The sequence below is a fragment of the Leopardus geoffroyi genome, chromosome C1 (genome assembly GCF_018350155.1).
Source record: "Leopardus geoffroyi isolate Oge1 chromosome C1, O.geoffroyi_Oge1_pat1.0, whole genome shotgun sequence".
NCBI classification, from domain to species: domain Eukaryota; kingdom Metazoa; phylum Chordata; class Mammalia; order Carnivora; family Felidae; genus Leopardus; species Leopardus geoffroyi.
In genome coordinates, this window is record NC_059328.1 from 158,823,387 (window position 1) to 158,837,174 (window position 13,788).

A 13,788-nucleotide genomic window follows, 5' to 3' on the forward strand; every position below is an offset into this window, starting at 1 on the left:
TTGAAATGTGTATCAGTTAAGGTTGGGTACAGCAGCATAAAACTAAAACCTCAAATACCAGTGGCTTTAAAAGATTTTTTTTCCCTTTCACTTAAAAAACTTTCAGAGGTAGGTATCACAAGGCTGCTGTGGTGCTCTACCAACCTCAGCATTTGGCTCCTATCTCATGTTTCAAGATTGCTGTTCGAGCTCTGTCCCTTGCATCAACACTGTAAGCCAGCAAGAAGGAGGGCAGTGAGTGAGAAGTTTGTATCCTTACTTTTCTTTAGCCGGAACTTAGTCACAGTGCTCCAGCCTAACTGCAAGAAAGGATGAAAAATGTAACTTTTATTCCGGATGACCATGTGCCTGGGGAAAATTGGGGAAAAGAGAAGTACAGAATTGAGGTAGGTATAATTGGTGTCTCTACTACTGGTGGTTGATAGATAGATTGTATTTTTAAATTTATTTCCAGAGGGAGTAAGTAGTCATATATTTTACTTTATTAGATACTTACTTCAAAAGCATGTCCAGTAGTTACAGAACTTAAAAATAAGCCTGATACCTTATTCCTATAAGAATAAAAGGCTCCTGGGGCACCTGGGTGGCTCAGTCAGTTGAGCGTCCGACTTCAGCTCAGATCATGATCTCACGCTTTGTGACTTCGAGCCCCTCATCGGGCTCTGTGCTGACAGCTCGGAGCCTGGAGCCTGCTTCCAATTCTGTGTCTCCCTCTGTCCCTCTCCCCGCATGCTCTGTCTCTTTCTCTCAAAAATAAATAAACGTTAAAAAAAAATAATAAAAGGCTCCCAAATGTATATAATGTCTTACTCCCAATTCAGTATTTTAAAGATAGGGATGCAGTATCTGTTGCCCAAGTTTTCATCAATATCAGATTTTCTTTTGAAATGAAATAACGTTCTTCATATATTTTAAATTTATATCAGCATCACAGACTATAACTCCAGTATGCTGGTTTGGTCACTATGTTATTTCTATTTAGCAATTCAGTCTTTGTAGAGAGAGGCATGGGTAGCAGGCAGAGAGAAAGAGAGAGAGAGAGAATCCCAAGCAGCCTCCACTGTCAGCGCAGAACCTGATGCTGGGCTTGATCTCAAGACTATGAGATTATGACCTGAGCTGAAATCAAGAGTCAGACACTTAACTGACTGAGCCACCCAGACACCCTGTCATTTTTATTTTTTAATTGAAGTTAACTTGATACTGTGTTGCATTAGTTTCAAGTGTACAACATAGTGGACAAGTTTATATGTCACATATTTATAAATCAGGCTGTGCTCACCACAAGTGTAACTCCCAACTGTCCCCATGCAAGGCTTTTACAATACTGTTGACTATATTCCCTATACTAAGTATAGGGAATATATATATTCCCTTGTGACTCATCCTTGTGACTTACTCATTCCGTAACTAGAAGCCTGTATCTCCCACTCCTCTTCATCCATTTTCCCTTCCCCACCATGCCCCCGTGGCAACCATGAGTTTGTTCTCTATATTTATGGGATATTAAAGGGTCTGTTTCTGCTTTGTTTTATTTTTCAGATTCCACATGTAAGTGAAATCATATGGTATATGTCTTTCTTTATCTGACTTATTTCACTTAGCATAATACCCTCTAGGTCCATCCATGTTGTTGCAAATGGTAAGCTCTCGTTCTCTTTTTTATGGCTGAGTGATATTACAGTATGTGTACACATCACATCTTTTTTTTTTTTTAATGTTTATTATTTATTTTTGAGAGAGAAACAGAGTGCAAGCAGGGCAGAGGCAGAGAGAGAGGGAGACACAGAATCCAAAGCAGGCTCCAGGCTCCGAGCTGTCAGTACAGAGCCCAACACAGGGCTTGAACCCATGAACCATGAGATCATGACCTGAGCCGAAGTCGGACACTTATCCGACTGAGCCACCCAGGTGCCCCAATGTCTTCTTTGTCCATTCATCTGTTGGTGGATACTTAGGTTGCTTTCATATCTTGGCTATTATAAATAATGCTTCAATAAACATAGGGGTGCATATATCTTTTCAAATAATGTTATTGTTTTCTTTGGGTAAATACTCAGTAAGTGGAATGAATTACTGGATCATATAGTATTTATATTTTTCTTTTTAAAATAAACCTCCGTACTGTTTTCCATGGTGGCTGTACCAGTTTCTATTCCCACCAGCAGTGCATGTGTGTTCCTTTTTCCCCACATCCTCATCAACACTTATAATTTCGTGTCTTTCTGTTCCTAGCCATTCTGACAGGTGTAAGGTGGTATTTGCTTATAGTTTTGATTTGCATTTCCCTGATGATTAGTGATGTTCAGCATCTTTTCATGTGTTTCTTAGCCATCTGTATGTCTTCTTTGGAAAAATGTCTCTTCAGGTCCTCTACCCATTTTTTTTTTCTGCCCATTTTTTAAAAATTAGATTGTTTCTTTGGTGTTGAATTGTGTACGTTATTTATATATGTTGGAAATTAACCCCTTATTAGATATATCATTTGCAAGTATCTTCTCCCATTCAGTAGGTTGCCTTTTTGTTTTGTTGATGGTTCTCTTTGCTGTGCAAAAGCTTTTTATTTCTGTGCAGTCCTAGTAGTTTATTTTAGCTTTTGTTTCCTTTGCCTGAAGAGATATATCCAGAAAAATGTTGTGAAGGCCTATGTCAAAGCAATTCCTGCCTGACCTTTCTTCTAGGAGTTTTATGGTTTCAAGTCTCACATTTAGGTCTTTAATCCATTTTGAATTTTTTTTGTGTGTGTATGGTATAAAAAAGCGGTCTGGTGTATTATTTTGCATGTAGCTGCCCAATTTTCCCAACACCATTTATTAAAGAGTTTTCTCCATATAATTGTATAATGGTGTTTTCTCCATTGTATAATTTTTACTCTTTTATTGAAGATTAATTGGGGACATAATTGTATGTTTATTTCTGGACTCCATTCTGTTCCACTGATCTATATGTCTGTTTTTGTACCAGTACCATTTGATTATTATAGTTTTGTGGTAGATCTTGAAATCTGGGATTGTGATACTTCTAGCTTTGTTCTTTCTCAAGATTAGCAATGCAGACTTGAGTGATACAATATATAATAGTATGAATACTCAGCATTTATGAGACTTTCATATGAGGATATTAGCAAAACATCAACTGCACTGAAAGTTTTGTAATTCTGTGCTGATTTCTAGGCTCTCATGTTTTAGGCATAAATTTCCATTATGTAATAATAGCAAAATTGTCTTTTCATTATGGAGGGCACCAGAAATAGAGATTTTTCAATATAATTTAATGGGAAAAATTGGTACCATCTATTTTTTTCCAGGTTGAAAAAGTAAATCTTTGCTTTGCTTTAAATTAATAAGTTAGATTATGTCTAAGCACATTTACTTGTAAGTAACTGAGTAAAGAAATGAAATGAGATTATCTAGGATATTTAGAACTCCCAGGGGCTTGGCAGAAGCAAATCTAAATTCCCTCAAAAGGAAATTAATATCCTAAATATGGTACATAGACTCTAAGGTGGCCTCCCATGATCCCTGTATCCCAGTAGTCCTTGTGTGTGTGTGTGTGTCTTTGTCTGTGGAGGAGGTGATCTATGATTTGCTTCTAATCAGTGGAATACCACAAAAATGATGCAATGTGCGTGATAATGTGGCATGATGATATTATATCAGATTGTGATGCCCATCTTGTTAAGAAATTCTCCCCTTTGATTTTAAAGAAGCAAGCTGCCATGTTGTGAACAGGACATCAGAGAGGGCCACCTGGCAAGCAATAGAAGGTGGCCTCTAGCCAAGAGCAAGAAGTAAGCCCCTGGTCCAGGAGTCTGCAGGGAACTGCATGATGCAATTATGTGAGCTTGGAAGTGGATCCTTTCCTAGTGGAACCTCAGCTGAGATCACAGCTCAGGATGACACCTTGATTTGGTTTTGTGAGACCCTGGAACAGAGCATTTTGTGGAGCTGTTTGGATTCATGACCCATAGAACGTATGAGATAATAAATATATTTTATTTAAGATGTTAAATTTGTGGTAATACTGTTATGCAGTCATAGAAAATTAACACAGTAGGCCTCAAAATAAATCTGTAAATAGTTTTGCAAGTACCTTATGGGGTATACAATGAAAAGTAGCCATACCAAAAGACAAGAACAAACACCAGCAGAAGCTTCCATTTAAACAGATCTGCAGGACCTCTAGGTGTTAGCATGTTCACACACAAGCTATAGAGTGTTTTGGCAAAGAATTAAAAATTACACAATATGGAAATACTAGAACTGAAAATTACTATGACTGAAGTTAGAGTCTTGGTGGATGAATTGACAACAGAACAGGCATATCTGAAGAGAGAATTAGTGAGCAAGCCAAGTTAGAAGAAAATATCCAGAATGGTGCAGAGAGAGACAAAACAATGAAAATACAGAAGAGAAGTTAAGAGATATGGAAGATAAATAAGGTCTAACCTAGGAAATTGGTGTCCTAGAAAGAGAGGAGAAAGAAAATGAAATACGCAGTATTTTAAGAGATAATGATGGAGAACTTAAAAAAAATTTTGAAAAGATAATGATGGAGAACTTTACAAAGTTGATAAGCAACATCAAATTAAATTAAAAAGTATTTATGAACCCCAAACAGGATAAATAAAAGGAAAAACCACATGGAATCACATTGTAAAACTACTGACAATCAAAGATGGAAAAAGCATAAAATGATCAGAGAAAAAAATTGACATTGAAAGGAGCAACAATCAAACTAATAGCTGGCATTATTTCTTTCTTAAATGTTTGATACAATTCAAAATCGAAGCCATCCAGGCCTGGAGTTTTCTTTGTTGGCAGATTTTTGACTACTAATCCAGTTTCTTTAATAGATAGAGGACTATTCAGCTTATATAGTTTTTCTTGAGTAAACTTTGGTGGTTTGTTGACTATATCTATTGCTTCATAGCAAATTACCTCAAAATTTAGCAGCTTAAATATAAGCATTATCTCAGTTTCTCTGGGTCAGGAATTCAGGAGCACTCAACTGGGTTGTTGAGGATCTTTAATGGGTCAAGACGTTGGCTAAGGTTGTAGTCAGGGAAGTTGGACTAAGGCTGTAGGATCTGCTTGCAAGGTGGCTTTTGGCAGGAGGCTGCAGTTCCTCGCTGCTTGTTATCAGGAAGTCTCAATTTATTACTGGTGGCTGGCAAGAGGCCTCAATTTCCAACCACTTGGGCCTTTCCAAAGAGCTCCTTGAGTGTCCTAAAGACATGGTTTCCTGCCAAGTGAGTGACCCAAGAGAGAGGGCAGAGAGGAAACCACAATGCCTTTTTTGACCTAGTCTGAAAAATCAAACACCATCACTTCTACCTTATTCTATGTATTAAAACAAAACACTAAGTTAAGCGCACACTCAAAGGGAGGGGGATCTGACTCCACCTTTGAAGGGGGAGTTAAAGAATGTTCGATGTACTTTAAAACCACCATAATGCCTCTCAATGACTTTGTCCATTTCATGTAAGTTGTGAAATTTAGGGACGTACAGTATTTCATAATATTCCGTTATTGGCCCTTTAGAACACATGTGTATCTACTGTCTAGATTTTACCATTAACCTTTTACTCTGCTTGTTTTATCACATATCCATCCCTCTATCTAGCCATCTTTTTTTTTTTTAATTTTGCCTTTGTAACAAACACTGTTCTTCCCCCTTTGATTTTTTGTTCCCCAGTGTATCAAACCTGTGCTATCTGGATCTGATTGGAACTCAAACTATACTCACTAGATGCCAGTGGCATCTCTCCCAACAACTTGTGATACCCAAAATGTCTCTAAACATTGCCAAATATCTCCTGAGGAATTAAATAATTCTTGTTAGAGAACTACTTACTTTATGCTTAACAGGCGGTATCTTTTATTTGTGGAGCAAGTGAGGATATAGCAATTGTACATACTAAATATTGTTACTCTTTTATTTATTTTTGTAATTTTTTAAAATTTTTATTTATTTTGAGAGAGTGTAGGGGAGGTGCAGAGAGAGAGAGGGAAGGGAGACAGAGAATCTGAAGCAGGCTCTGAGCTGTCAGCCTAGAACCTGACACAGGGCTTGAACTGTGAGATCATGACCTGAGCTGAAGTTGGACACTTAACCAACTGAGCCATCCAGGCTCCCCAGAAACAAAATATTAATATAGGTATTTCCTAACACAGAAATTCTTAGAAATGCCCAATGTTTATGGAAAATGTTACTTGGTAAAAAGAATTAGTTTGTCTTATGTATTTAAATAAGATTTCATTTGTGTATCTAAAAAACTAGTAAATAATATTTATAATTAAACTAAATATTATTTACCTCATAAGATTTTTATAATCAGTGCAAAATGGAAAACTTGCTCATTCGCATATTTTTTCTACCACTCTAGTCATTTTCCGGATTGTGTTACATACCAAAACCACAATGCATTTCACAACCTGGTCCAAACAATATTTTATTATCCTCAGTTCAATATGAAAGATATTCTTTCAGATATCCATGAACAACTTAGCCCTCTCACACTTAAATCCAGAAAATGCTATTACACAATTTTGGAGGCTAAAAATACTTCATTCAACAAAAATTATTTTGGCACTTACTGTGTGCAAACAAAAACCTGTGGAAGTACAGGTTAAATTTCTTACAAAATAAGATACCCTTCCACAAATTTACAATTTGATTGAAAAGGTGGGACATATACATATATAATTCATAATACCAAAGTATGATTCATAAAGCAACTTAATAGTCAGCATAAACTAAAAGTACTTAGGTCAAGGAAGGACTAACTGACCATGTAGCACTTTGTTTTGCACTCATTGGCTAAACTGATGTAAGAAAAGCTTTATGAAAGAGGTACCGTGGTCCACACCTTAAAAAATGGAAAGGAGGTGCGCCTGGCTGGCTCAATCTGTAGAGCATGAGACTCTTGATCTTCAGGGTCATGAGTTCGAGCCCCACGTTGGGCATAGAGATTACTTTTTAAAAATCAAACGAGGGCACCTGGGTGGCTCAGTCAGTTAAGCATCCAACTTCGGCTCAGCTTATGATCTGGTTTGTGAGTTTGAGCCCCACATCTGGCTCTGTGCTGACAGCTCAGAGCCTGGCTCCTGCTTCAAATTCTGTGTCTTTCTCTCTCTCTCTCTCTCTCTCTCTCTCTCTCTTTCTCTCTCTCTCTCTCTCTGCCTTTCCCCCGCTCATGCTCTGTCTCTCTCTCTCTCAAAAATAAGTAAACATTAAAAAAAATTTAAAAAGTGAAACCTTTCAAACCATGCTGCAGGAGGACAGTGTCTACAGAATAAGTCATTTATGGAATTTCCTAAAGAACTATGGGCCCTTGAGCAAGTTTTTAAACAAAATTCTGGAAGTCTTTTAATCCATTCATGTTTTCATTTATACAACAAATATTTATTGAGCACGTGTTACATGCGGACATTGTTCTCGGATTACAGAAACGAACTGGAGATAGAACTATGAACAAAACAGGCAAAAATCAGTGCTTTTCTGGAGCTTATCTTCTAGTGGGAGAAATCACACAATAATCTGATAAATAAGCAAATAAATATAATATATAGTATACGGTAATAGGTACTATGGATTAAAATAAAGCAGATAAGGGGAATAAGGAATAGCATGTGGAATAGGGAGACAATTTTAATTTTTTTTTCAACGTTTATTTATTTTGGGGACAGAGAGAGACAGAGCATGAACGGGGGAGGGGCAGAGAGAGAGGGAGACACAGAATAGGAAACAGGCTCCAAGTTCTGAGCCATCAGCCCAGAGCCTGACGCGGGGCTCGAACTCACGGACCGCGAGATCGTGACCTGGCAGAAGTCGGATGCTTAACCAACTGCGCCACCCAGGCGCCCCGGGAGACAATTTTAAATACGTTGGTAGAAGAAGGCCTCACTGGGAAGTTGATATTTGAGTAAAAACCTGATGGAAGTGAGCAAGCAGGTCACATGGTGGTAACTGGGAAAAGCAGTTGTAGGCAAAAGAAATAGGTACTAGTGAGGCCCTGAAGCAATGCTGTTCCTAGTGAAGGCAGAAGGCACAGCTGGGCATGGGGGTCCAGGAGGCCGGTATAAGTAATTAGGCTTTTACTAAATGAGACAGAGAGTCTTTGGAGAGCTTTAATCTCTGATTTACTTAAGAGTATCAGTCTGTCTTGGTTTACTTTAGCCAATACTCTTACTCTTTTTTTTTTTTTTTTTTTTTTTGGTTATAAGAATTGGGTTTCTGTTGCTTGTAATTGAAAATTTTTCTAGTTTATTTTTCTGTCTTGTGTTAATTGTATCTGGAATTTAGCTTTAACTGTGGCACCCAAAAACATATTCCCAATAAGCTGCTATCTTGTAAGTGACCCTCTCCCACACAGTAGTAGACTAGTTCCTGTTTTGAAGCGAGACCAGTGGTCTTTCATAAGTTTTTTGCACAAGTATCCCCCCAAACAACTGAAAAACTATACTCACTTCCACATTTTCAGGTTGATATTGAAAAGTTTTCATCATAAGCTTAAATATTTGCCAAGGTTGTCATTTCTAACATATTGTAAAGAATGACTTTTTTTTAATGTTATTTTTTATTTTTTATTTTTGAGACAGAGAGAGACAGAGCATGAACAGGGGAGGGGCAGAGAGAGAGGGAGACACAGAATCGGAAATGGGCTCCAGGCTCTGAGCTGTCAGCGCAGAGCCTGACGTGGGACTCGAACTCATGGACCGCGAGATCATGACCTGAGCCGAAGTCGGACGCTTAACTGACTGAGCCACCCAGGCACCCCAAGAATGACTTTTTAAAAAAAAAAAGATTTTATTTTTATGTAATCTCTACAACCAACATGGGGCTCAGATCCACAACCCCGAGATCAAGTCGCATGCTGTACCTACTAAGCCAGCCAGGCGCCCCAAGAATGACTTTTTAATAGGTGGTTACATAACTTTTAAATCTATTTAATAAAAACTGCCTATATTAATTTGAAATTTACCATCATTCATTTAAAAATACATAAACAGAGGCCCCTGGGAGGCTCAGTCGATTAAGAGTCTGACTTCAGCTCAGGTCATGATCTCATGGTTCGTTGGTTCGAGTCCCACATTGGGCTCTGTGCTGATAGCTCAGAGCCTGGAGCCTGCCTCGGATTCTGCGTCTCCCTCTCTCTCTGCCCCTCCCCGACTCACGCTCTGTCTCTGTCTCTCAAAAATAAATAAACATTAAAACATTTTTTTTAATTTAAAAATACATAAATAAGTTCTTTAACAGTGAAAATTTGTTTTCTTTTTCTTTTTAAATCTGAGTATAGTTGATACACAATGTTGCGTTAGTTTCAGGTGTACAACGTAGTGATTGGACAGGTTTATACAAATGTATACATTATGCTATGCTCACCACAAATGTAGCTACCATCTGTCACCACACAACCCTATTACAATACCATTGACTGTATTCCCTGTACCTTTTATTCAACAGTGGGAAATTTTTAATCTCATTCTTTTTTTCTTCTTGAGGCCATATTTCTGTTCCACTTTCCCCAGAAAAATGTTGTCCTACTGAAAATAAAGGCAGTCCTCATTTTACACAGTGGTGCAGGACCTAAAAATGTGCCAGATTACCGGGCAAAGTAATATTAATAATTAGTGGGAAAAATTTTAATTGTGACCTTAAAATATTCTTTTGTAAAAGAACATTAAAAACTGTTTTACTGTCAGTTACAAATATATAGGAAAATGAAAAACATAGTAAGATCAGTATTTACTTAGTACAGTGCAATTAGAAATATTGAGAATTAAAGTATTTCTTTGTAGAAAATATTATCTTGAGTAGTTTCGACAGTTCTTGCTTTCTTTTGTCATATAACTTAGAATAAATACAGAGAGACCATCTTTCTATGCCCTAGTGAATTGTCATACTTTTTTCTAAGTTTGGATCAGTTTCCAACATTTTATCCTTTGCCTTGTCAGCATTATGAAGAATCTCCACGAGTTCCTGTAATATGAAGTTTTTTGCCAACATCACTTCTTCTGGGACATCCTCATTCCTTTGTCAACAACCGCTTTCCTCACTTAAGTCCCTAAGTTTGCCTGCAGCAATTTCCACTGACTGTATATCTAGACTCTCTCGGATGGTGGCAGTGTTAACATACCCTTGGTCAGCTGTTTCTTCTAGTACTTCATTATGTTCTATTCAAATTTCACGTGTGGCATTATCCTTTTCAACTATTTGCTTGAGTTTTCATTTTTATTAGCCAATGTCCTCTTTCAGTGATCTATTTTTGTAAAATAATACATTTGTCACTGGCAGATAACGAGGTAAAACAACCACAGGCTTTGCCGGCTGTGTGTCTTTGCTGCTTGAACTGAATAACAGATGCACAGTGACCAATCACCAACGACTTTGAAAGAAGAAATATGATTGGTCACTGATAATGATGCTCATCTGTTATTCATGTAGTGATTTGTAGATTGAGGAGCTGGGGGCGAAATTTGTATTTTGTGCAGTTACAGTTAATATACCATAGTGATTGAAATTTGAACCCTGTTTAGGGGATTGGTGTTATTTAAGCATGGTAAGTGAAATTCATGCATGTTGGGTCCATTCAAATAAAGAATTATCTGTATATTTTTATACTTGAAAATTTTTTTTCTGTTAAACACCTCTTAAATTTGCAACAAAAACGTACATAAATTAAAATTTAAACTATTTTATGTCCTGGATTCTTAAGTAGAAAAAAAATTATGGGCTGTTTAACATTACAATTATTATAATTGATCAAGCAACATAAATGTGTTTAAATTAAAAGTAAAAATTTCAAAAATTATTTCAGTCTGATGAATTGGGCTATTTTCTTTTCATTAGACCATATATCATTGGCTAAGTATTGCTTACTGTTGGAATGAGACAGAGTTTAGAATCAATGACATCCTTGTTTTTCATTTCTACAGATAAAATCCCTGAGAAAATGTGTTCACACAGACAAACAGATGGAAATGAGAGGAATTTTATTATAGCAGTGCCACTCATTCTGTGGATTCTTTCCAAGTTATTTGTCAAAAATGCTCTTTGACATTTGCTAAAAACAAGGAATTTGAAAACTTCTGACTTGCGAAAGTAGTTGTTACCCCGTCATTAGAATGTTCACTCTCTTGTTTTCCAGGAGGCCTACCAAAAAGGCTTTGCCAGATTTATCAGCTTCTGGGCAGCCAATTACACACCTGTGTTGATTGTGTAGGTACAACTCCTAAGGACAGTGTTCACATTGCACTCTACTTGAGGGGAATGAGCTGGAATCGATCAGTGCACAACTGTCACAGCTGTATGTGGTGGCCTTATAAATTATGCCTACTAAATAAGCATCCGACTTCAGCTCAGGTCACGATCTCGTGGTCCGTGAGTTCGAGCCCCGCGTTGGGCTCTGGGCTGATGGCTCAGAGCCTGGAGCTTGCTTCTGATTCTGTGTCTCCCTCTCTCTCTGCCCCTCCCCCGTTCATGCTCTGTCTCTGTCTCAAAAATAAATAAAAAACGTTAAAAAAATAAAAAAAAAATAAATTATACCTACTATTTACTTAGCAACTTACTTAATCCAGTATGTAAATGAAGTATGCAAAATTTCCTGTATATATCCATCATTTATACACACTGATAATGATATCACAATTAGCATATCAAACATTTAATGACATAGCAGTATTTAGTGGAAAGATATACTAATATGGTAAAAACAAAATAGTTATTTTTAGAAACCAAGAGTCTTTTAGAAAGTGAAGTGTGATGTCAAAAGGCATCCAACTCCATGCCAAGCTCAATATCTGCCAAGAGTCATTTATATCTCATCTCCATGGTGGCTCTTTATTTCCTTAAGACTTGAATTCACAGATGGCACATTTGTTTCCTCGAACAGTGTCATTATTTAATTTATGAATGCTAATTATATGTTTCTGAGTGCATCAGATCTATTAGCATTGCAGTGGTCTCTTTGATAAAGCATGTGGAAAGAGGAACTGCTCTGGCAGTGCCCTACAGGACCTGTTCTTCCCTTGGCAAGTTGAGGCAGTCTAACATATACTAAGATACATGTGTTTGGCCTTTTTTAAAAATGAGATATAATTGACATGTAACTGACATACACTGTTAAGCAGTAATTCATAACCAATAAATATCAGGCAACGGAAGCAAGAGTTTAGTTGGCCTATACAGCAATCTGAATAACTGCACAAATGACAATACAGTGAATTCTATTATTCAAGAATCATTTATCACATGACATTATGATTCTGGAAGCCCCTACTCCTTGCCTGGGTGGCTCAGTCGGTTGGGTGTCAGACTTTGGCTCCTGTTTTGAACTTGCAATTTGTGAGTTTGAGCCCCTTGCAGCTGTGCTGACAGCTCAGAGCCTGGAGCCTGCTTCAGATGCTGTGTCTCCCTCACTCTGCCCCTCCCCCCCTCTCAAAAATAAATAAACATTAAAAAATGTAGAAGCCCCTACTCTTAGTTAGGTGGAGTCTGTAATATTTTCTATGCATCAAACTTGACATCATAGCCACAAACTTCAGGACAAATATGGAAAGAATGCCCCCTCTTCAATCAGTCACAATAACACCAAGAATAACATCACTATCAGTTGTGAAGGACAAGCTGTCTATAATTACAATTTACTATAAAGTTCATAATTTTTTGAAGAAATGTTTACAATTACGAATTTCCAAATTGAGGTTTTGATGGAGAATTAAGTGTAAATACCCTTTCATTATAATAGCTTTCATATGTAACATTCTTATGCCACATCCTATGCACGCTCACATTTGTAATTTTATTTTATCCTTCCAATAATGTTATGTTGAGAAAATATTGGCATTTTCTGTTTTACATATCAGAAAACTAAGGATCAGAGAAATTTTGGTACTTCCTTAAGGCTATATGTTATAAAAGTGGCAGAGATGAAACTTCAGCCTGAAACAAAAATCTCATATACTTTTCCTCTCTACCAAACTGTTTACCTGAGGTTGAAATAGTGAACCTTTTGTTTTTCTTCCATTTTGGGTCCAACATCCATTCTTCTAACTTTGCAAAAGAATCACCTGATGCCCTTGTTAGAATACAGATTCCTAGGTCTCCACCCCAGAGACCTGGTGGTGTTTGTGGGATGCTGCATAACTATGATCCCACATAATTCAGTTGAGACTGACCTGCAGAATTAAACTAAAACCACCCAAACGAGAACAAGCAGATGCTACTTATTCAGATTTTGCTATAGCAACAGAGTTAGCCCCCATTACTTGCCTTTGGGAGAGGCTCAAAGGCAGGCAGGGGAGTGGGAAAGCTTTATAAAACTGAAAAAAAGGGGGAAGGTATGTTCAGATTGGAGGTTGTTGGCCTGGGAAAGCTAGAGGCAGGCTACTAGAAGCAAGGGGTGTTTTATGTGATTGGTTTGGGGAGCAGTTGGCTTTCTCTGGTTGCTCCTGAGTTGGAAGTCCAGCAAAAAGAGGGACCTTGGCAGTCCTTGAGGATGTCCTAACTGTTCTGGTCCAGATGCAGAGGTTATGGTTTGGCTTCCCGAGCTTCTTACGTGGTTCAGAGTTGTGTTGTCATACATAGTTTGGCCATTGTCCATTTGTATATTCTGTCTCTCAGACCATACTTTGAGAAACACACTGGGCCTCTGATGTTCATTTCATCCTGGTCCCTCTCCTCCCTTAACATGGCTAGACTGTCAGCTCCCTAAGAGCTCTAATTACCAGTGCCTAGCCCTATCAGACACTCAATAAAAACTTGCAAATGAATGGATGGATGCCG